We start from the raw sequence: 25984 nt of genomic DNA on the forward strand, positions 1-25984 counted from the left end.
GAGTTCAATCCCCAGTACCAAAAAAAAGAAAAGAAACCCTGTGTCTATTAAGTCTCAGTTCTAAGCAATCTTCAGATCTAAGCAATCGTTGGTCAAATACAGATGCTTTAACCAGATAAAGCATCACAGGTTTAAAAAATCACAAGTCACAACTGCTAAGGAAATCAGTATGGAACCACCATCTGACCCTGCTATACCATTCCCTGGTATTTATCCTAAAGAATTAAAGTCAGCATACTATAGCGATGCATGCATACCCATGTTTGGGGCAGCACAATTCATAATAGCCAAATTATAGAGCCAGCCTATGCCAATTAATGGACAAAAAATGCAGTTCATATGCACAATGGAGTTTTCTTTAGCCATAAAGAAGAATGAAATAAAGTCACTTGCAGGAAAATGGATGGGACTTGAAACCATCAATGTTAAGCAAAATAAGCCAAATGCAAAAAGTCAAGGGTCATGTTTTCTCTCATTTGTGGAGGTTAAAAAGAAAGAAGTGGGGTAAAAAGGTGTTGAGGGTGTGGGTAATCTCAAGAAAATAGAAGGGAGACCAGTAGAGTGGAGAAAGAAGATGGGGAAGGGAAAGAGAAAGTACTGGGGAAGGAAATGAACCAAATTATATTGCTATATAGTATGCATGTAGAAATATGTAACAACAAATGCCTCAATCACATGTTGTTATAATGTACCAAAAAAAAATTTAAAAATAAACCGGGTGTGGTGGCCCACACCTGTTAATCCCAGTGGCTCAGGAGGCTGAGGCAGCAGGCTTGCGAGTTCAAAGCCAGCCTTAGTAAAAGCAAGGTGCTAAGCAACTCATTGAGACCCTGTCTCTAAATAAAATACAAAATAGGACTGGGGAGTTGGCTCAGTGGATGAGTGCCAATGAGTTCAATCCCCAATACCAAAAAAATTAAAAATAAAAATAAATAAATAAAAGAAACCATAGAGAACCCCCTCACCCTTCTCACCATGTAAAGACAGCAAAAAAACATCACCATGGTGATGAACTGGACAGCCACGCTGCCCCTTCACCAGACACCAATTCTGCCAACGCCTTGATCTTAGACTTCTCAGCCTCCCATACTATAAGAAACAAATTCTGCTGTCTATAAAAATAAAAATAAAATATCCTAAGTCAAAAATGTTTCTAATATATCCATCCTGCCAAACAGCACCGCTTAACCTAGCCTACCTTAAATGTGCTTAGAATACTTACATTATCCTACAGTTGAGCAAAATCATCTAAGACAAAGCCAATTGTATAATCAAGTACTGAATATTCCACATAATTTATTGAATACCTCTCTGAGAGTGAAAAACAGAACTGTTGCATAGATAGGCCCTTTTTTTGGGAGGTGGGGAGGGAGCAATGAGGATTGAACCCAGGGGTGTTTAACCATTGAGCCACATCCTCAGCTCTTTTTATTTTCTTTATTTTGAGACAGAGTCTTGCTAAGTTTCTTAGAGCCTTGTTAAATTGCCGTGGCTGGCCTCAAACTTGTTTATGATCCTCCTGCCTCTGTCTCCCCAATCACTGGGAGGTGTGTGCCACCATGCCTGACTGCATAGGTATATTTTTATATCACTGTAAAATTTTAAAAAACATAAGTCAAACTGTTGCAAGTTGGGACTATCTGTGCCAGAATATTTTGGTGGCACCACAGAAGATATTGAAAGGGCACAACACCAAATGAGCCAGCCAAAATTCCAATGCAATGGCTGTGAAGCATGACAGGGTCGTTCATTGCCTCTGAGAGTCTACAGCACTCCACCACTGAGCTACAGCCCCAGCGATTTAAATGAGTGAATTACATGGAATATGAATAATATCTTTTTTTTAATATTTTTTATTTTTTAGTTTTAGGTAGACACAATATCTTTATTTTACTTTTATGTGGTGCTGAGAATCGAACCCAGTGCCCCACACACGCTAGGTGAGCGCGCCACCACTTGAGCCACATCCCCAGCCCCTGAATAATATCTTAATAAAGCTTTTTTTTTTTTTTTAAATGCTGGTATTTAGGAACATGATGAACATGTAAGACAGAACACTGATCCTGAAGTGTCTGCGTGAACAAGGCAGGCCATGAGGCACTTACAGTATTTTTTCTCTACCTTTGACACAAGTCCTGGGCCCAAGAAATCTTTCAATTGCCTCTTAACCCAAGTGTTAGAACAAAGAGCAGCTTGAATGGTTCCTGGCTTTGGCTGCAGGGATGGTGGTGAACTGGACAGCCCATGCCATCTCCAGCTGAGAGATGCTAGGTGGATACAGGCCAAGCACAGGCATAGTTTTCTCTTTTTTTTTTTTTTTTGTAATAGGACAACTCTAGACTTGTGTGTATGTAAAATATCTTATGTTTTAAATGAGCAAACAGTTCAATTCTTAAAGACTGTGCAAGACAACAGAGCATGGGAAAGCAAACCAAACACATTTTAAGGACTTCATATTACCTGTAAACGTCACACTTGCCGCCTCTAATCTAAGGTCACTGAGCAGTCCTGGTGGAAGTCCTTCTTCCCTGGGCAAGGGTCCGGTCTCTGAGCTGTAGACACACTGTCTCACCTGGTGAATGACATGAGTACAAGAGATGAGCATGTAGCTTGGTTGTAGTTATCTTAAGAAGCAACAGCCCAAAGAGCAGAAACCACCTAAATGTCCATCATTGGAGGAATAGGTATAGAAAATGTGGTATTGTCCTGCAAGGGAATATTTATTATTCCGTGTTAAAAATCAATGAAGAACTGGTCATGCCATATGGTTGGACCTTGAATACATCATGCTAAATCAAAGAAACCAGATACAAAGGTCATACATTATGTGATTTCACTTACACGAAATTTCCAGATTAAGTAAGTCTAGGGAGGCAGAAAGCATATCAGTGGTTGCCAGAAGCTACAGGAAGGAGGGATGAGGTATGACTTTTTAAGTGGATAGTGGGGTCTTCAAGAGTGATGAAAATGTGTTCAAACTAGACAGAAGTGACGGTAGCACACAACACTGTCACTATGTTAAACACACTAGATTGGACACTTCCAAATAGTTCATTTATATTGTACGGATTTCACTTCAATTTTTAAAAAAGCAACAGAAACTGGGGGTGAGAAAAATCAAGGAGTGGCAGGTACGTGGGGACAACTGCAGTTATCTGGGTGAGCGATGGATTCTTCTTGAAGCACCAGAAAAGGCTCCCAAAGGGTAGACTATGGAGTGGAGTTCTCCAGCTAGACAAGAGGGCACCGGACACAGTCTGTTTGAAGGCGTGGACAGAGAGCACGTAAGGTTCAGAGGATGGCAAGAGCGTGGTGTGAGGTAAGTCTGTGGAAATGGAATTTCCTGAAGTTATAATATATATCTGGAATGCCTAGGAAGGACTCCCTGTGGTAATCCCAGAGTGAGTCACATCCCAAAATATGTTTTACAACTCAGGGAAGGGCCCGTTCAAAGGCAAAGTGTGGTGCACTCGTTTGTAATAGGTGTCTCCTCCTCTTCCGAGTCAGTCCACCATTTCCTATCCAGACAGCAATTCAGAGCCTTCACCTTTGGTTACAGGCCCAATTTTTCCCCCCAAAAAAATGTAATTTTTTTTCCCTTGGCTTTTCCCTCGATTGAGTAGATTTCAGTTCTAACAACTACCAAAAAAAAAAAAAAAATAGTATTGAGGTGAAGTAGAGGGAAGGCACCCTTTCATACCCACTAACTGATTTGCCTCTTGTTCACAACATACTGTTCACTATCACACTTACATTTAATTACTTGGCAATATACCTGGGTTGTATCGCCTGAAAATGTTTTCCTAACCTTTCTTTGGCATTTATGAAGTCATTTTTACAACTTCCATAAATTAACTTTCTCTTATCAAATTTTATATTTTAAAAAAGAGCTATATCAATAAAACCACAATGAGACATCATTTCATCAAAGACACCAGGATGGCTGTTTTTTGTTTTGTTTCAGAAAAATAAATAAGACAGATAGACATCATTACCCTTAGTACATGAATGATTGTACAAATGGTGTGACCCTGTTTTGTGTACAACCAGAGAAGTGAAAAACTGTGCTCCATTTGTGTACAATGAATCAAAACGCATTCTCCTGTTATGTATAACTGATTAGAACAAATAAATTAATTAAGAAAACTTTAAAAATAAGTAAATAAATTAAAAAAAAGAGTAACAAACAGTGGCAAAGAGGGAGAGAAATTAGGAGCCCTTCCTTGTGCACTGCTGATGGGAATGTAAAATGGTGTAGTTGCTTGGGAAAACAGTTTGGCAGCTTCTCAAAAAACTACCAAAATTACTAAGGATCCAGTGTCTCCCAAGTGAAACGCAGAGACTCAAAGAGATGTCTGTGCTTTACAATTCATAGGAGTAACATTTGTTCGTGGGCAGATAAACGGATGGACCTCATGCAGGGTGTGTGTGTGTGTGTGTGTGTGTGTGTGTGTGTGTGTTTGTGTATAATGCAATATTATTTGATCTTAAAAGGAATAAAGTTCTGAAACTTGCTAAAACATGAGTGAACTTTGAGAACATCAAACTAAGTGATATCAGTCAGTCACAAAAATACAAATACTGTCAGATTCCACTGACATGAGGTAGGAGAGTTGTCAAATTCATAAAAATGGAGAATACAATGTGGTCACCAGGTGGGTGATGGAGTGGGAAATGTTTAATGAGCTTCAGTGTGGGAAGATGAACATTCCAGAAACAGATAATGGCGATGGCTGCATAATAATGTAAATGTATTTAACACCCCTGAACTATATGCTTAAAAAAGGTTTGGGTGACTGGGAATGCAGCTCAGTGGTAAAGCACTTTCCTCACTTGCAAGAGATCCTAGATTCTATCCCCAAGCAACCCCCCTCCCCAAAACAAGTTTAAAATGGTGGATTTTCTTTTATGTATATTTTACAATAGAAAAAAATTAAAGAATCACCTTAAATTCATATAAGTCAAAATGCAAATTCCCAGGCTTTGTGCCCAAGAGATTCCTATTCTGCAGGTCTAGGGTGAGGAATCTGAATGTTTAGATGAGCCCTTGAGTAATTCTGATGCTGAGGCTCAGGATACACACGGAGATCCCCTGTTCCTTCATGTTGACACTGAAATGACATCCTGAACCCTGGTTAGGTTTACTAACCTCCTTATCCAATTTAGTATCAATGAAAACAACTCGGGGCATATTTTATTAAAAAAAAAAATTAAATGTTTCATCAATGAGCCAACTTTACCAATGAAAGCATTGTAAGGGAAGGATCCATAGAAACCACTTCACAAATATCTGAAACACTGATCAATGTATATTCCTACCAACCCAAGGGAATAGTTTGGAAAATCATGTTTTCTCTCCTCCCTCTTCAACTCATTTCAAATACGGAAAGTTTCCATTTGGGCCTCTTTTTTTCTGCCAGGACTGTGTCAGAGTAAAGAGCACAAAAGACAGTATATTCCATTATAGTCAGGGATATTTCTCTTGATTTGAAAGTGATAAAAGAGATGAGGGCCATTGCACAATGTGGTTCTTTCTGAGATGTTTTGTAAAACAGCATGTTCCAGGGCTGGGGATGTGGCTCAAGCGGTAGCGCGCTCGCCTGGCATGCGTGCGGCCCGGGTTCGATCCTCAGCACCACATACAAACAAAGATGTTGTGTCCGCCGAGAACTAAAAAATAAATATTAAATAAAAAATTCTCTCTCTCTCTTTCTATCTCTCTCACTCTCTCTTAAAAAAAAAAAAAAACAGCATGTTCCAGTGTCTTTTGCATCTTCTGTACTGATAGCAAATCTGCATGGAGTGACACTGGAACAAGATAGTAAAAGTCAAGGCCTTGGAGTGCGGCAGTCTTCCAGATTGAGGACTGAACTTCAGACTGGAGCTATCGGTATGTGGCTACCCTTCTCCCTGGGAGGAGTATATAAACTCTCAGAGCTATCAACCCTCTCTGCTAACATTAAAGACTCTGCCTACACGGACCTTAATCCTATCTGCATCCTCTTCCCTCCCTCTACTGCCCGAGTAGGTGGTCCAACAGACCACCCTCTGCTCTCTGTGCCTATGTGTAACCTGAAGTATCTGTCTTGGCACTTGTGCTTATGCTCTCCCTGGGCCTAGAACATTCCCACTAAATTCCAGTGCTCCAATTCCTTGCTGTGTTTCCCTGTCACCTCCTTCAAGAAGTCCTGCATGTTTCCTCCCCTTCCTTTCCTCTCCGATATCTTTTCTTTCCTCTTTTATCACTTTGATCACTACCTTGATTTTTCATCCTTGTAGCATTTATCATTTTTTTCTGTGCTTTATTTTATTTCACTTATGTAAAAGCACTTTGAGGTTGAAGACTGAGCACTATTAGACTATTAGTCTTTGAATTATATCTTTTTTGGCAGGCACCATGATGACCCATGCAACGGCCATTCCCCTTTCCAGTGCCAACAGGACTCCAAGGTCTGATGGCTAACAGATGGGCGTCCGTGCTTATCACTGTGCATCCTTCAGCTATTTTTGGAAGATGAAATAATCAGTTGGGATAATTAGCTGCATGATTCTGGTTTAACAAAGGGAAAAATTCATCCTTAAAAAAGACAAGGAAGAGGTATTATTATTATTTGCAAAAGAAATTGAAGTATCCAGCCAGGCAAAGTGGCACACACCTGCTCACCTGTAATCCCAGCTACTCTGGAGCTGAGTTGGGAAGATCACAAGTTCAAGGGCAGTCTGGGCAACTTATTAAGACCCTGTCTCAAAAATAAACATTTTTTAAAAGGGGGTATACGGGTATAGTTCAGTGGTAGAGCATTTGCCTAGCTAAAGTGAGGTCCTGGGTCCAGTCCCCAATATTGAAAGAGAGACACACAGAGGCGCGCGGTGTGTTGGGGGGTGGGGGGGCGGATTGAAATAGTCTCCTCAGCTCTTTCTACAGTTTATGTTTAAAGGATCATTTGCCAATGACTCTTTAGTGATCTTCATCTATCTGAAGCTAGAGTAGACACAGTTTCGTTGTATGCAATTAGCCAGAAGTCTAAGAGAAAGAAAGAATGAAGCAAGGCGACTCAAGATGCCCAATCAGAGGCACAGGCAAAATCTACTGCTAAACCAAGAAAGCAGAGAACTTTCAGGAGCAGGGAGGTGACTGTCCTTGGAGCCAGAATTTGCTGGCTTTGTAGACAGGAGGGTGGGAAAAGTGAGAGCAAGAGGAAAAGAAGCTTAGAGCAGAGGAATCAGATATAATCATGCAGGGGATGGAGGTTGAGAGGGGCAATTATTACTCATCTCCTGAGACAAGAGAGAAGGACAGGAAGATTCCTAGATTTAAAAATAAACTCTTTTGACCACTTCAGCCTCCTTCTGGCCAAGGCTACACAGCACTCTTCCTCTAGTCAGATTATTTACTGTGTAAGTGCATGTCCATATGCTAGACAAGGGTCAAAAACATTTTTTCCTAAAGGGTCAGATATCTTGGGCTTTCTGAGTCAGTTTCCGTCATAACTACTCAAATCTGCCGTACTATGCAAAAGCAGCCATGGTTTTTATGCTTTACCACTGAGTTACATCCTGAGCACTTTTCATTTACTTTTGAGGCAGGGTCTTGCTAAATAACCCAGGCTGGCCTGGAACTTGTGATCCTCCTGCCTCAGCCTCCCTCCCATGTGGCTGGGATTACAGGCATGTACCCCCATATGATTTTCAAGTGTTCTCTTGATCTGATTTTTTTAAAAAATATATATTTTTTTCATTGTAAATGGACATAATATCTTTATTTTTTATGTGGTATTGAGAATCAAACCCAGTGCCTCACATGTGCTAGGCAAGCACTCTACCACTGAGCCACAACCCCAGCCTTTGATCTGCTTTTTTAACCTTGAAAAATATAAAGGGGCTAGGCTCAGTGGTGCGCGCCTATAATCCCAGTGACTGGAGAGGTTGAGGCAGGAGGACCCCAAGCTTGGGCAAGTGAGACCCTGTCTCAAAATAAAAAAATAAAATGGGTTCAATCCCCAGAATCACCACCAAAAATACATACATACACACACACACACACACACACACACACACACATAAATAAGCTATTTTCCTCCCTGGAGCAATGACTCACATTTCCTTGAATGTGTATCTGCTTTCCTAAATCTGTGTGTGTGTGTGCGTGTAATCATGAATTGAATAGAGTACATATCATATGTAGTAAAGGCAAAAAGACATGCATGGGAATCATATTAGCCATATTCAGGGAGGTGGCCTGAAGAGAAGGAAAGAGGTTATGAAGGTGAAGGTTATAGAGCTTCAGTTGTGGGCCATGGAAAAGGAGGCATTTGGTGTGGTAGTCCCTGTGCTTTTCAGTAGACCCAAAATATTTCAATAAAATAGTAAAATAAATTTGTAAAATATTGAATTTTTGGTTTAAAAAAATAATAAAGGCTTATAAAATGAATGTACCTGAGTTAATTTCTGTTTTGGCAGAAATGACTGTTAGTAAAAAATCAAATAAATAAGCAAACAAAAACAACCTCACCTGCCCATGAAAAAGCTCTTCCTCCAGCTTCTGAATCACCTAGAAAGATTTTGCTCAGTAGCCCATGCAATAAGGAGCAGGGCACTTGGCAAGAATGAATTCACATCCCTTAGCATCTCTGTTTTACATCTGCGTGTATTATTATCTGTTTTCTAAAACAGCACCTTTTGGTCAATGTAACATACCAACTGCTAGTGTAACTCCACAAAATGGAATTTCTAAGGCAGGCAGCTACAGTTAAGTCCCCAACATTTACTTTCAGAAAATTCTTCAGTGTATTATTGCATAGCAGAGCAGTGTGACAAGGATCAAAAGATTAGAAACAATTTCAATTAACTCCTTCTGCTAATATCGGTAGAGGAATGACCATCGGCCTCGAGTTCTAATGGAAAATAAAGCATGGACGTAAAGGGTTCATTATTCAACAAAATCACAGACTTCAGAATGTTGCTTTAGGGAATCAAAACACAAATGCTTTGCAGGCGTGAAAAACTGAAAATGATATAATTAAGAGTATAAGTTAAGCTATTTTGAAAAACCTCTTGACACAGGAGATCTGACTCTATATTTGACAGCATCCATTTCTCCTCTCACATGTGTTTAAGCCACAAATGAATTATCAGAAACTTCTATACTTAAAGGACAAGAGAGGTGGGATCTGTCCTTCTAGGAGTATGGATTCATCATTCTTTAACTTTGCAAATAATCAATGCTGGTAAAAATTATGCTATATAACTAAAATAACATTAGGAAAATAAGTTAAATGCCCCCAAATCATGAAAACAGTCAAGTTCAGCAAAAGAACTTCCAAACTCAAATAGGTATTTACCAATCCCAACCCAGCAAAATGAGTACACATTTAGGACAATCCTCAGTGTGGCAGATTAAAAGTAGCCGCAAAACTTTTCGACACTCTTCCCATTGAGAGGTGGGGTCCATGGCCTCTCCACTGGACCCTGGGTGGGTTCTGCGACTGCTTTGACCTAAAAGTAATACTGTTCCAGCTTCTAAGCCCAGGCTCAAAGGGACTAGGAGCTTCTCTAGCTTAACACTTCCCCTTGGAGATCTTGGCTAAAATGTAAGAAATCTTACTACCCTGTAGGAGAGACCATATGAAGAGGCCCTATGGCTGCCCAAGGTGCCAGGCATGTGGATAAACCATCTTGGATGACCAGGGCTGTCTAGTCACAAGCTGAGTACCATCAGCAGACCCCAGTGATGCACCAGTGGCAGGAGAATCCCCCAGCTGAGCCCTGAGCACATCACTCACTGGTGATTGTTTGGTTTCCTAAGAGATGGGGCAGGGTGTTAGACACCCAGGGACCACTGGAGTCCTTGACATCATTCTGGAAATTACCTCTAATGTAACTCTTCACTTTTCTGAGGGACAGCTTTCACCCCAACAATGGGATCTTAAATTGTATTACTTCTTTTTCTTTTTCTTTTTTTTTTTGGGGGGGGGGGGGGACTAGGGATTGAACCTAGGGATGCTGAACCACTGAACCACATCCCCAGTCCTTTTTTATATTTTATTTAGACACAGGGTCTTGCTGAATTGCTTAGGGCCTTGCTAGGTTACTGAAGGTGACTTTGAACTCGTGATCCTCGGGCCTCACCTCGGAGCTGCTGGGATTATAGGCATGTGCCACCACACTCAGCCAAATAGTATTGCTCTTGCTAGACTAGGCCTTGGATAAAAGTTCCAAGAAATAAGATTCCAGCTAAATGTAAGAAAGACCTTCCCATACCAGGCATGGTGGTGTACCCCTGTGATCCCAGTGACTCAGGAGGTTGAGACAGGAGGATTGTAAGACCAAAGCCAGCCTCAGCAACTTAGTTAGGCCCTAAGCAACTTAGCAAGACCCTGTCTCAAAATAAAAAAGCTGGGGATATGGCCAGTGGTTAAATACCTCTGGGCTCAATCCCCAGTCCAAAAAAAAGAAAGGAAAAAAAAAAAAAAGATCTTCCAAGTAGGGTTTTCCACCCACAGCAGTGCCTTGTGGAAATGACGACGCTCCCATTACTGCAGGAACTCCAGGACAGGATGGAACCTGCGAATGGCAGAGCAGCCAAACCCCCCCCCCCCCAACGTGGAGTCATAAAGACTGGAACTGCCTTGCTATAATTAGCTGCATAGTTTAGGGCAAACTGCTTAACTTTTCTGAGTCTGTTTGCTTATCTGGAGAACAGATATTCTAATAAGAGAAACCCAAGAGAACTGTAATGAACCCCGCCCATGGGAAGCTCTAGGTGCACACCCTTATCAGATCACCATTATCACTAGTGCCCAGAGGCCGCCTGCACTGGATGGAATGTCAGACCAGAAAGCCCCTGAGGTCCTGTCCAACTGAAAACAAGCAGATGATTCTATGACCACTCCTGGAAAACCTGCATCTGCAGAAAGCTAACTGAAAGCAACCCTAAAAGATTTTCAACGACAACTTGATCAAGCCAATGGCTTTCTCATTCTGTTAACTTGAGGTCATTTCATTCGTACTTAAGACCCTTAATTCTTTAAGAAGAAAAGTAGCAAAAATTACAATGGATGGAACTTGCATGCCAAGCAACACTCTGCTTGCTTGTGCGCTGTCTTGACACAAGGAACCACAAGCCTTCGACCGTGGATCCATCAGGTAGACCTGGGCCACTCTTCCCTCTCTCAGTACTAGCCTCCTTTTGCTGCTCTCTGTTCCTGGAGATGAAAAGTCCAAGTCCAACTGCCAAGCCCATGTGTTCCCAAGTTGGGGTGGAAAAGAACAGGAGAGGACTCAGAGGAAACCATTTCAGGTCAAGTCACCTACAAGTCTTGTGACAGTGCAAATTAAATCTCTCTGGGCCTCATAAGAGTGAGCCCTCATAAAGTTCTAAAGATGTAAGGGATGATGTCTCCATAGGGTTTGAATGTTGTAAAATGAAATGCAACTGTATAGTTATTACATTTACAGCTAACATGTGGCAGATAAGAAATCCCGAGACAACCACGGCACGTGGACAACTGACAAGAGGCAGCTCAGGATCTTGTACCCAGGGACAGTTTCTGTTTTTCACTGAGTCGGTACTTTCCTTCTTTCTAGAACAAGGCTTTTTATCTTTTTTTATATTTTACAAATCACAACTTTCTTCCCATTATTTTACCTATAAATTTCCATGGATGTATAACATATAAATAGAAAATGTACACGTTAACAGAATACCTCACCACTGATTTCCACAAACCAAAGGTACTTCATGTCCCTTTATAGTCACCACCAACCCAAGGTTGACCACTATCCTGCCTTCTAATACCAGAGATTCATCTTGTCTGTTTTTGAACTTTACATGAACAGGTTCTTGCAATATATCCTGTTGGTCTGGCTTCCTTCACTGTTAAGTTCATGAATTCCAAGTGGATTTTTGCACGTAGTCGTAGTTGCTTGCTCTCATTATATTAGAATCCTGTTGAATGAACATACCACAGTTTTTTTCATTTATTCTACTATAGATGGATATCCGAGTTGCTTCTGGTTTGGGAATATTTTTTAATAGGGATCCTAAGAACATTGCTAGCCTCCTCGTCTTTTGGTGAACATATGTACAAATTTCTGTTGTTTACATTCCTGGGAGTGGAATAGTTGAGTCAAATATTTTCAGATTTAGTGGGTCCTCTTTTTGGCACCAAACATTTAAACAGTGCTTAGTTTATGTTCATCACCCAGCCTCCAGGATCTCACTCCTCTATTCAGTCTCCATACAAACCATACTTAGCTTGCCCCTCCTCCAGGACTGGGGATTAAACCCAGAGATGTTCTACCACTGAGCTAGTTTGTTGTTTTTGAAACAGGATCTTACTAAGTTTAGAGGCTGGCCTTGAACTTGCAATCCTCCCAACTCCACCTAAGTAGCTAAGATTACAGGCATGCACCACACCTAACCATACTTAATTTTTTTTAAATGACATTGATTGTGTTGTATGTTTTGTTTTGTTGGTACTGGGAATTGAACTCAGGGGCACTCAACCACTGAGCCACCTCCCCAGCCCTATTTTGTATTTATTAAGAGACATGGTCTCACTGAGTTGCTTAGCGCCTCACTTTTGCTGAGGCTGGCTTTGAACTCTCGATCCTCCTGCCTCAGCTTCCTGAGCCACTGGAATTATAGGCATGCACCACCACGTTCAGCATGTTGTATGCTTTTAAACATTCTGTGTTTGGGGAATGCTACAGTTTATAACACTTACCATCATATTTAAGGTCTTCACCCTTTGGCCCTAACCAATCATTTATTTATTCCACAAATACTATCTCCAGCCTTGAAATACCTCACAATCCCACATGGGCACATAGGGCATGTCAGAGCCAAGTTCTGGAGGAACCCAGAAGGTCTGAGAAGACTTAAGAGAGGAGGAATGGGCTGGGGGTATCGTTGGGTGGTAGATTGATTGCTTGGCATGTGTTTGGCCCTGGGTTTGATCCCCAGCGCCAGCAGAATGTGGGGTGGGGGATAATTTAAGATAGTCCTAAGAAATGACAGATGGAAGGGAGAAGGAGAGTCCAAGGAATAATATGCTGTAATGAAAAGGCATAAAGAATCCAAGGAGGGAGACATTTGATGAGCCTGCCACATCGAGTACCAAAGTATAGGAGCCGCTTTGGGGCTGGGGTACACACCCAAGTTGGATTTTGATGGGCCTAGTGCCCAGTGTTCAAAGGTCACTCTGTAAGTCCCAATCTTTCACTCTGGATAATACACAAAACTGATGCCCGTGTTACTTTTAGATGGTACATGAGTACACACATTCCATTTTAATGGTTTATTTACGTGTACATTAGGAAAATACTGGTTTTCCGTGGAAGGTAATAAGTTCCATTTTAAATAAATGTGGTGTTTCTTTGCTGTTGTTTGTTTTAGATAGGGTCTTGCTCTGTTGGCCAGGTTGGTCTTGAACTCTTGGGCTCAAGTGATCCTCTGCCTCAGCCTCCAGAGTTGCCGGATCACAGGTGTATGCCACCTTACTTGGCAACATGCCTGTGTTACTTAAAATGGTTGCTCTCTACCACAAATCGCACCCTCCCTCCCAGGCCTTGCAAAAACCTGTTTATTCCAAATTCCGCTGAAACCAAAATGGTCATCAACTGATAAATGGATAAACAAAAAATGGTATCTCGCTGGAGGCGGTAGCGCACGCCTGTAAACCCAGTGTCTTGTGAGGCTGGGGCAGAAGATCATAAATTTGAAGCCAGCCTCAGCAATTTAGCCAGGTCCTAGGTGAGACCATGTCACAGAATAAAAAGGGCTGGGGATGTAGCTCAGTGGTGAAGTGCCTCTGGGTTATATCCCCAGTACTCCCCCGCAAAAAAAAGTGGTATCTCCATACAATGGAATATTATTCAGCCATAAAAAGGAATGGAGTACTAAGATATGCTACATAATCGGTAAATCCTGAAAACATGTATGTTAAGTGAAATGAGATTCTGTTTATATGAAAAGTTCTGAACTGGCAAATAGCAGAGATAGGAAGTAGATTAGTGGTTGTCAAAAGCCAGGAAGAGGGAAATGAGGAGTTAATTGCTTAACTAACTGCTACAGGGTTTCTTTATGGGGTAATGAAAATGTTCTGGAATTAGACAATGGTGATGGTTACACAACTTTGTAAACATACTAAAAACTACTGAGTTTTATACTTTAAAATGATGAATTTTATAACATGTGAATTATATCTCAAAAAAATCCAACTGAAAGACTATCTCTCTACTATGAATAACTCACTTATTTTATGAAAAATTGAATAAATGAAGAATTTGTAATATAAATTATATTGATATAATCAAGTACAGAAATAAAATTTGATACAATTTAAAAAATAATAATAAAAAATAAATAAAGACTATCTCTCTTCTCTGACTGTCCCCTGCCCTGGGCTCTCTGTTCCTATCACATGTCCTATAATGGTGCAGTCATTTGTCCCCATTGAAAAGCAAGCAGCTTGTGGGGCAGGAACAGTGTCCTGCTCACCTCCATCTCTCCAGAACCTAGCAAAGTGACCAGCGGGTACCTAGCAGATGCTCCAGTGAATATCCATGGATATAAGAGAGACACGTCACTTAATAACAAGGATATGAGAAGTGTATCGCTGTCATGCGAACACCATAGAGTACACTGATACAAACTAAAAAGGCAACCACAGGATCACCATCTTATTACGCAGTCATTGACCAAAATGTCACTAGGAGGGGCATGACTAGGATTTATTCCCTTGAGTGTGCAAACTGGGAAAGACCAGCCAACACAGGAGCAAAGAATGACTCCTCTGCCCTGGGCCACGAACAACCATGTAAGAAACCCTTCCTTTTGCCATTGAGACTGAAGCAAGCTTAGGCTTGAATTTTTTCTCCCTGTCCAATCAAATAGGCTTGTCTATGGCAGGCAAACACACAAATCCCGAATTTAGAGGTTGTTGGAGCAACAACAACCTCAACTCCAAGAACACTGTGCTTTCAAAGCTGTTGTTAGTAAGCCACATTCTGGGTGAGCGCAAGATAGGAAGTCAACAGAAGGAGTAGATGTCAATCAAAGAGGGCGGCGCTGATGAAGGTCAAAGTCTTCCACGTACCTTCCTGAGTCAGCCAGCTAACCCAGCTGTCATCGCCAACTTGGAGAAACAAGAGGACAGGAAACATGTGGAGTCTGGCTACATCTCTACACCTGTGCTCTCTAAGGCCACTCTGCTAGAGAGGCAGGTGTGACAGATGTCAATTTAAAATAACTGCATTAAATTTAATGTTAAGCCCTGTGGGTTCCATCCCTAGCACCAAAAAAAAAAAAAGAATGATCTTTCATTCTGAAGAAAAGTCACATGGGTTCAAATCCTGGATCTGCCCTTACTAGCTATGGAACAGTAGGCAAGTTACAACTTCTCATTGCAAATAGGGATAATAATTTTGTGGACTTCATAGTGTTCTTACGTGAATTAAATGAGGCAGTCTTCATAAAGTGCTTAGAGCGGGACTCGGCACATAACACATAAGCATATTAAAAGTCTCATCTTTGAGGTGTTTCCTCGACATCTCTCTCTTTCTCTGTCATATCAGGTGAAACTGATGCTACTGACTCCTATCATAGCATCTAGAATTTTCCATGGCATTCATTTTTAATGCTTTGGTCTCTCTATAGTAGACCATAGCATCTTTAAAACAGAAATCTTTCTTATTCCTAGAAGGTAAATGTAGTCACAAAATAAATAGCTTTTAGTGAATCAATAGATGAACAAACAAGTACCTCTGTTAGAGAAAGCATGAGAAAACTTTTTTATTGACCTGTATCTCCTAGTCTATGAGCTCTTTATGATCCACAGTGTTTCACACTTCTTTTTTTTTTTTTTATCTCCAATGCCTGATACAGAACCTGTATCTACTCAATGAATAAATGGTGGAGCCACTACTACCATAAGGGGGTCCCCACAGATTCCGGGCGGGGTGGCACATACCAGTAATCCCAGCAGCTCAGGAGATTGAGGCAGGAAGATTGCAAGTTCAAAGCCAGCCTCAGCAACTTAGTGAGGCCCTAAGCAACTCAGTGAGACTCTGTCTTTACATAAAAACTTAAAAGGGCTGGGGATGTGGTTCAGTGGTTAAGCACCCCTGGGTTCAATCTCTTGTACAAAAAAAAAAAAAAAAAAAAAAAATCCTTCAAGAGGAATTTTTGGAAGCAAACTTAAAATTGTTATTAAGAAATGGGCAAAACTGCAGGGCATCTTAGATTAATTGGGACAATTTTTCAATCATATCTAGTCAAAGATATCATTGATATATATATATCCTATATATCTCCAATAAAATACATGAAAAGATCAACTAAAATAATCAAGCACTGGGTACTGCCTTCCTGTAAAGACTCACACCTCTTCAGAACAGAATGATGAAGACCAAGTTAAAATAGGATTCAACTGTCAGAATCATGAACAATCAAGAGTCAGAGTTAAATTAGCTACCTCTACGAGCCTCTAAAGTCAGCTTTAGAAGGAAGAAAAGTGAAGACTATGTTAACAAGAAGTTCCCAGGAACTCTGAATGAATCAAGGGATCATAAATCCACAATGTGCAGCGTGGAGAGAGAGTGCTACGCAGGGAGGCTAGCTAGATGCTGGGTGCAGAGGCGCACACAACTGAAATCCCAGCCACGCAGGAGGCCAAGGGAGGAGGATTGCAAGTTTGAGGCCAGCCTGGGCAACCTAGTGAGACTGTCTCAAAATAAAAAATAAAAAGGGTTGGGGGTGTAGCTCAGTGGTAAAGTACCCCTGGGTTCAAGTCCCAGCACCAAAAAGAAAAGAATAGCTGGAAACTCCATGAAGGTCAGTACCCAGGACACCCTCGGAAGCCCACCGGAAGCAGAAGCTAGAATGGGCAGTTCTCTCATCTGAACCAATAAGGTGTATTTAGAGCTGCTGTGACCTCAAATGATGTGGCACGCCACAAAAGTTCCTGAGTGAATTTCCTAGTATCTCAGTGCACATCATTTTCCCATTTATCAAATCGGAAGGTATTTTATACATAGAAAAAAAATAAAAGCTCATGGTAGCTATATTTTGTTTCCACTTCAGGGAGGTCAAAGCTGAATGCATGGCAATTTTTATTCCCCTATGATCTCCATCTCTTAGGTTTCTGGGGTTTCCTTCCCTTCTTTGGTTGTAATCCTGTGTTTTTGTTTTTGCAGGGCTAGGGATGGAACCCAGTGGTGCCATACCACTGAGCTGCATCCCTAGATCCTTTTTTAAATTTTATTTTGAGACAAGGTCTAAGCTGCCTAGGTTGGCCTCAAACTTGGGATCCTCTTGACTCAGCCTCCCATGTCTCTGGGATTACAGGCATGTGTCACAGCACCCGGTTTGTAATTAATTTCTTATGGAAACTAGGTAAACAGCTTCCTTCAGCCAAGAACAACTACAAACACATTTATCTCTCTGCTCCAAATCTGCAGGACATTAAATATTGACCAAGACATTTCTTCAAAGGAAAATGTGAGCGCAGTACACAGAGATCATTTCTAGCCATCCTTGCATGTTTGCTGTTTTCCAAAGTTGTTGACAGTGCAGCTGAGTCACTGCACATATTCAATTAGCATAGATCTTGTCCCTCCAAGGAGTTAAGAGTGCCATGTAAGCACTTTTCACCTTAAATGAACTCAAGATAGAGATTTGATAAAGCATAGGACAACTTCATTCTATCTAACCTAAAACCTTAAACTTCAGGCATCTTTAGGTCTGAAGGACCCTGCTAACAAACTTTCTCAAAACCCAGCTCTGTTAGAAATTTATAAACAACCAGGATGACAATCCAGAAGTATTTTAGTAATACCAAAAGTTCGTAAGGAAACATGCTCAGAATCTGAGAAGGAGACAGTGGAGACCCTGTCATTGGGAACAGAATCTGCTGCAAAGGGGAAATCAAACTATTAATTTGGGGGCTCTTCTAGCAGGTTGCTGGTGACCACTTATGTCTTAAGAACAGAAAACAGTGGTTTTGCTACTGACCATCTCCCCATTTCTCCCTGACCCCTGAATCATCACAAGAGAGATCAGTGTTAAAATCTAAAGGAAGAAGCAGGAGTGTAGCTCAGCGGTACAGCACTTGTCTAGCATGTGCAAGCCCTCCCTCCGACCCACTCTCCCACACACACGATTAAAGGAAGGAACACTGTCCTGGGTGTGTAGGACAGCAGTGGCTATGGAAAGCAAAGCCTCATCTAGACAGCAATTTCTCAGCCTTGGCACTACTGACATTCTGCACTGGATAATTCCTGGCTGTGAGCGGCTCTCTGGTGCACTGAAGGCCATTTACCAGGTCCTCAGCCTCCACCAACTGGACACCAGTAACACCTCGACCCCCAGATTATGACAACCAAAAGGAAAGAGTCCAGACGTGCTCAAATGTTTTCTGGAAGACAAAATTTTTCTCAGTGGAGAGCCACTGACTGGGGTAGCCCCATACTACACAGCAGCCATTGTGACTCTCTCAGATGGCATCCAGGAGTCAAGAACCAAGTCTGCAAGAACTTTGTAGGATTTGTAACAAACCACCTCACCTAGCAGTTTCCTTCCTATGACTTGACGCCAGGGTGACTGCCCCCATCCATCCCTTTTCTGATCTTTCCCTTAAACATCCTAAGAACACCACAGATTTGAACCGTGAAGGGGCGGGGGGGGGGGGCGTTTAGAGCTGTGTAAGAGTCAAGGTCTAGTTCAAAACCTCTCCTCCCTTCTATCCAGTTTTAAAGCTAACAAGATGAAGTGCCATGTTCAAGCTCAATTGTTTGAAGTGATAAAAGTCAATGGCAGATCCCAGTAAGACTGAGTCCTGGTCCAGGAACCAAGTTTTTCCAAACCTGACCTCATGGGAAGTCCTACAGGAGTCTGAACTCTAACCTCCATTTACCGAGGGCAAGTTACTTGGCAGGTCAGTATCTCATTTCCACACCTGTCAAATGGATAGAAAGCAGGACCTACTCATTAGGAAAAGTTTCATTGATTAAATAAGGTAATTTCTGGCACACAGTATGTGCTCAATAAATGTTAGCCATTACTATTTTCTTGCATCAACTTTCAATTCAAGTATTTTATGACAGCTAGCAGATGCGCAGTTACTCAAACACAGCCTCCTCCTTTCTCTATGTGATTATTATAGGTATACATCAACACAGCTCCTCACCAAGAATACTTCTTATCACAAATGTTAAAAACAGAATTTTAAATGTGAAAACTTTAGGAGCCACATATCCTTTTGGAAAGTGACCCATCTTGGGCAAAACCAACAACCACACCATTTGGTCCAATTAAGCAATAATAAATTTGATCACACTTGATGGGTTCCACTGGCGTTGACACACCAAAATAAACAGCTGCAACCGATGACAGTTTCTATAACTCTAATGCGAAACGTCCATCATAACCTCTCTCCTTCCTCCACCCAACCCTAATGGTTTAAGGCATCTTAAAACATCACATTTTGAGACATTAGTTTCTTATTGTTTCAATCCCAAATCATACCATTTTACTCCTATGATTTTGAAAATATATGCTTTTTTTTTTTTTTTTTAAGAATAATCGTGGGAGGGACATGGAGCCTTATAGCTTTGGTACTAAAAATCAAGATCTAAAACATTCATGGCTCTAAGCTCCTAAAGATGGCTCTAAGCTCCTAAAGACCTTTGCCTTGCTTTCTGTCACATCCCCAGCACTTGCTCTGGGCTCTAGAAGCTCACAAACTGGGTTTGCTAATGACACACGTCAGCCTTTCATCATGTAGTTTAAAGTGAACCCGGCAGGGTATGGTGGCACACACTTACAGGACCAGCTCCTCAGGAGGCTGAGGCAGGAAGATCACTTGAGCCCCAGAGTTCAAGACCAGCCTGGGAAACATAGCAAAACCCCACCTAATAAATAAATAAATAGGGGTTTTTTTTTTGGGTTTTTTTTTTTTTTGCAGTGTCTGGACTGACCTCAATTTCCTCCCACAGAGTATGCAGCAGTACAACAGACCTGAAAGCTAGACAAGGAGAAGACAAGAAATAGATTTGCATGTTCTAAATGGATCCAGTGTTACAGTGTCCATACATACAGATTGGATTTGCATGCCTCCAAGTGATTGTAGCTCATAACGACATTCACCATTTCAATTCGAAATATTTTCTTTTCTCTTTTGTAATGCTGAATGAACCTCTTTGTTCATGAAATGATTTCTATTTAGTTTCCACTAGTGATTATGTTATCTAATGTTATAAACTGAGTAGCTATATACTGAATATATATAAAATATATTTAACATGTTAAATATATTCACTGTATTAAGTATACATAAGATAACATTTAATGTATGGCTAAATACATTTATTACTATAAACTATGTATTTGTATATAATGGGAAAATTATATTTTTGGTGAACATATAAGACTAATTAGAATCAGAAGAGTCTCTTTGTGGATTTTTTTAAAAATATTTTTTGAGCATTTTAACATTTTTTTTTTTTAATGTGGTACTGAGGATTGAACCCGGTGCCTCACATGTGCTAGGCAAGTGCTCCGGTATTGAGCCACAGTCCCAAGCCCCTCTTTTGGGTTCTTTCAGTTTTTGTTTTTTGTGGTCAAACCTAGGGCCTTGAACATTCTAGGGAAACACTCTACCACTGAGCTACACCCCAGCCCCAGAAGATTCTTGATGACCAAAATGATACTTAAGCTTTGTTGTTTTGTTTGGGATGACGAGGACGGAACCCAGGACCTCCAAGGGCACTACTTCTGAGCTCCATCCCAGACCCTTTTAAGGTGTTTTCATTCTGTTTGGGTTTGGGTTTGGGGTTTACCTGTGTTTAACATTTGCTCCTCTAACCCAGTTCCCATGAGTTTCCTATACACTATGTCTGTTTTAATGTGTCCCCCAAAAGTTTACAGTGAATGTTTTTTTTTTCTTTTTTTAATATTTATTTATTTTTTTAAGTTATCGGCATCTTTTGTTGGAATGTGGTGCTGAGGATCGAACCCGGGCCGCACGCATGCCAGACGAGCGCGCTACCACTTGAGCCACATCCCCAGCCCGTGAATGTTATTTGGAGGTGGCGCCTTTGGAAAGTAATTTAGAATCAGATGTGGTCATGAGGAAGGAAACCCCATGATGGCATTAGTGGCTTTATAAGAAGACGAAAGAGAGACCTGAGCTGGCACAGTTGCTCTGTCTCTGTCAAGAAGGCCCTCACCAGGCACCAAGCAGATACCCACACCAGACTTGGACTTCCCAGCCTCCAGAACTGTGAGCCAAATACTCTTCTATTCTTTATAAATATCTGAACTTGGGTATTTTGTGGTAGAAACAGAAAACAGACTAAGATACTAGGAGGTGTCAATTAGTATTATCCTCTCACTTGTGATACATAAATAAAAATCATACACTCTATAATTGCATATCTGGACACAATAATAAAAAGAGAAACAATGAAATAGAAGATAGTTGCCAAGAAGGACACTAGACACTAGAGTGTCTCTTGCTCTTGCAGAAGTCACAGCATACAAAAAGGTAATGTACAACATTTCCTGGGGGGTTAACAGACATCTCAAAAAACATGCCCCAGAACAAACTCTGGACCTCCAAAATCCAGCTCAAATTTGTTCTCCCCCATCTCTGGCAGTGCACCCAGTAACCAAGCAAGAAGCCCCATCCTCTCTCTCACCCATAGAGCCAGGCCTTCAAAGCTTGTGGTTTCTGCCAACCATTGGCGAGGCCCTGCCAGGCCTGCACTCAGGCTATAGAAGAGGCAGGCACAGAAAACCCCATCCCAGGGTGGGATTCTCTCCGTCTGCACCACCACCTTCAGAGGGCTCCACGGTCTTGTTCTGTTATGGGACTCCCTCCCTCCCCTCCAGCCTTCGCTCAGAATCAGAGCTCTCTGCCAACAAGGAAACCCTCTCTCGTGGCTCCTTCCTAGGCTTGGAGGAAGAAAATGCAAGCTTTGGGCCTCGGTAACCCCCATACCCTACCTCAGCCGCGTGGGCCTTCTTAAGTGACTCACCACACCAGGCGTTCCCAGGACCATCCCATCTCCCTGTCCATCACACTCCTCCGTATCACGTCCCTGGAGGGGCCTCCTGAATCCCGCTACCTGGCCTACTGTCTAGCCCTGTGGGCTCTTCCAGGAACTCCCTGTCTCCACCCCCAAACACCCAAAGACAGCCCCTTGAGAGCAGAGGACTTTTCTTTACCACAGCTTACCTGGTAGCCAGTGTCTGGCACGAAGCTCAAAAAGTAAATCAAGGTTGTGTCTACACAAGAACAACAAGTCTTTTCAATGTATCTAGTTTAAACTCGTTTAAGACACATTTACTGATTTTGTTGGATAAATAATTACCACCAGCGCCCTCTACATAACGTGTGTGTTTATGTGTGTATATATACTTAGATATATGTGTATATACATATATATGTATATATGTGCATATAGTTTGAGGGAGGTTGAACTCCGGGCCTCACAAATGCTAGGCAAGTACTATACCACTGAGCTATATCCCCAACCTTTATTATTATTATTATTATTATTATTAGCTTTGAGAAAGGATCTCACTAAGTTGCCTAGGGCCTCACTAAGTTTCTAAGACTGGCGTCAAACTTGTGAACCTCCTGCCTCAGCCTCCCAAGTCACTGGGATTGCAGGCATGTGCCACCACACAGTTTGTCCCTAACCTTATTATTTTATTATTTGATTTTATGACAGTCTCACTAAGGTGCCCAGGCTGGCCTTGAACTTGCAGTTCTTCTGTCTCAGCCTCCCAAGTGGGTGGAATTACAGGAACCCAGCTTACATAGTATATTATTAAAGATAGGTCTAATTTAACATTTATATGCTATTCATTTCTGATGTCCCATTCAGTATATATGGCAAATAACAAAATTACTGGCAGAAAGAACAACGGATATTAACTGTATTTATTAAGATAGTTTGTGTGTTTTGTTTTCGTGCTGGGGACTGAACTCAGGGCTTCACACCTGCTAAGTGTGCAAATGACACCACTGAGCCACAATAGCCTAGTGTTTGTTTTTTAACACCTCCACAAATTGTCCTATTACTATTGATCATGAGGATGGCTTCAAATCAACTTTTATTGAGTTAGTTTGTTTGTATGTGCGCTGGGGATTGACCCTAAGGCCTTACACACAAGGCAAGCAATCTAACATCGAGCTACATACACCCCCAAATCAACTTTTAAAAACCCAAACAATTCTAAATCAGCCATAAACCACGATAACAATAATCAGAAACAGGGCCAAGGAAGTAACTCCGTGGTAGAGTGCTTGCCTAGTATGGAGGCTCTGGGTTCAATCCTCAGCCCTGCAGAGAGCAGAAAAATAACAACAATCAGAAAAACTAAAGCCAGGGTTTTCACCTACTCTCAGAAGAACCCACATACTACTGTCTTTTTTTTTTTCTACAATTGCGAAGAACCATCCTGGAGTCTACACTCACCTTCCAGAGATGGGCCTAGGAGCCCCAAGCCTAAGAGCCTCAGGATCCTACCAGCCCCGGGGAGGCCTTCTGCAGTGCGTTAGGTTATAAGGCGGAGGAAAGCACAGAGGGTGCTGTACCTCCAAAGGCCAGAAGTGATTTTACTGAACCCAGGTAACTGTCCAAGGAAACAGGCCAAGCTAGCAATCAAGCATGATAGATTAGAAAGTCGGTTTGCTAATCAGTAAAAGGCAAGGCCAAGGTCTTGTACAAACGCTGTAGGGAAATACTAAAGACTCAGACATTGACACTAGAAATTCTGTTTCATGCCAGGTCAAGGCAAAATACCTAACTGAGCTTTACCACCAAGAAAAATCTAGATGGACTCCTGCAGCAGCAGTTGGCACCTGGCAAAAAAACCTCGGAGGTCAAGAGAGACAGTGGAAGAAACGTGACGACAGTTATTTTCAGAAGCATCACTCATTATCGTTAGATGACAAGAGAAAAAGCGATAAACAATGAGGTACCATGCATTAGTCCAGCGTGATCATCCGGCGCGATTCACAAGACTGGTTCCAAGCAGGGCTGGGAGATTTCGATGGAAATCACGCGAAGGTTGCCAAAGCCAGGCTTTGATTTGGAAATGGGGAAGTGCTGAGAGATTGCGACACCCCACACTTGGCCCTGCCCCACTCACTCCTTAGTCATCGCCTCCATCAAGGGCTTGTGGTGGCACAGAAAATAATGAAACCGCAGGAGACATGGCAGCTTAGGAGAAGAGGCCTGGGAGGAAACCCACGCCCACTCAGAAGGATGTCTGCACGGTTGTGCTTTGAGTAAAACACAAGTTATAGGAATAGAGTTTCAGTCCTCTGTGTGCTAGGTGAAAGCCCGGGTGTCTTATTCATTCAACAAATATTTATGGGGTGCCGACTCTGTGGTGGATGCTACCTCTAAGGTGCTTGGGTAACATCAATACATGAAGCAAGCATTCTAGTGGGAGTGAGACGGATCATAAGTCATAAGGGTATGGAGCATGTTAAAAAGTGACAAATACCAGAGGGAGTCAGCACGCCAAGAGGATGGAGGAATTGCCGTTTTTAATGGGGGGAGGCAGCCAATTATGGTGGAGCCTCTTTGTGGTTCCAGCCATTCAGGAAGCTAAGGGGGGAAAAATTACTTGAACCTAGAAATTCAAGGCCAGCCTGGCAGCTGTAGTGAGATCCCATCTCAAAAGTAAATATGTAAATAGACAGGGGGAAGGAGAGCAAAGACTTAAAGGAGGTGAATTAGTCTATCGTGGGGATATTTGGGGACAGTGGTTCAGGGACAAGGAACAGCGAGTGCAAAGGCCCTGTGGCATGAATGTGTCATGCACCTCACACAGAGAAAGCAAGTGTGATGAAAGCAGGGTGAGTCCATCTCTAGCAGTCAGAGAAATGCAAACCAAAACCACCCTAAGATACCATCTCACTCTAGTAAGACTGGCAGCCATTCTGAAGTCAAACAACAACAAGTGCTGGCGATGATGTGGGGAAAAGGGTACACTTGTACACTGCTGGTGGGACTGCAAACTGGTGCGGCCAATTTGGAAAGCAGTATGGAGATTCCTGGGAAAGCTGGGAATGGAACCACCATTTGACCCAGCTATTGCCCTTCTCGGGCTATTCCCTGAGGACCTTAAAAGAGCGTACTACAGGGATACTGCCACATCGATGTTCATAGCAGCACAATTCACAATAGCTAGGACTGTGGAACCAACCCAGATGCCCTTCAATAGATGAATGGATTAAAAAATGTGGCTAGCCAGTCCCTAAAAAACAAATGCCAAATGTCTTCTTTGATATAATGAGAGCAACTAAGAACAGAGCAAGGAGGAAGAGCAGGAGGAAAAGATTAACATTAAACAGAGACATAAGGTGGGAGGGAAAGGGAGAGAGAAGGGAAATTGCATGGAAATGGAAGGAGACCCTCATTGTTATACAAAATTACATATAAGAGGTTGTGAGGGGAATGGGAAAAAAAACAAGGAGAGAAATGAATTACAGTAGATGGGGTAGAGAGAGAAGATGGGAGGGGAGGGGAGGGGGGATAGTAGAGAATAGGAAAGGTAGCAGAATACAACAGACACTAGTATAGCAATATGTAAAAATGTGGATGTGTAACCGATGTGATTCTGCAATCTGTATTTGGGGTAAAAATGGGAGTTCATAACCCACTTGAATCTAATGTATGAAATATGATATGTCAAGAGCTTTGTAATGTTTTGAACCAGTAAAAAAAAAAAAACTACAAAAAAAAAAAAGAAGCAGGGTGAGTGGTAGGAGATGATCAGAAAACAGGGCAGGGGCTGGGGATATAGTTGAGTAGTATGAGTGTTCTCCTGTCATGAGCAAGGTCCTGGATTCAGTCCCCCCCCCCCCTCTCTCTCTCACACACACACACACACACACACACACACATACGAAACAGGACTAGAAATATAGTGCCTCTGGCCCCTGGATGAGATTGGGAG

General features: G+C 41.9%; 1 protein-coding gene across 7 annotated transcripts in view; it reads right to left on the reverse strand.

Moving 5' to 3' along the window:
- The window catches only part of Rbm47 (RNA binding motif protein 47), a 161136-nt gene that overhangs the window by 123812 nt on the left and 11340 nt on the right, over positions 1 to 25984 (reverse strand). For all 7 annotated transcript variants that reach the window (XM_034635967.2, XM_071614243.1, XM_071614241.1 and 4 more), the window contains one exon: positions 2461 to 2572. The gene's annotated coding sequence lies outside the window, so the exon portion shown is untranslated. The remainder of the gene's footprint in view (positions 1 to 2460; positions 2573 to 25984) is intronic.

This window comes from Marmota flaviventris, chromosome 7 (genome assembly GCF_047511675.1).
Source record: "Marmota flaviventris isolate mMarFla1 chromosome 7, mMarFla1.hap1, whole genome shotgun sequence".
NCBI classification, from domain to species: domain Eukaryota; kingdom Metazoa; phylum Chordata; class Mammalia; order Rodentia; family Sciuridae; genus Marmota; species Marmota flaviventris.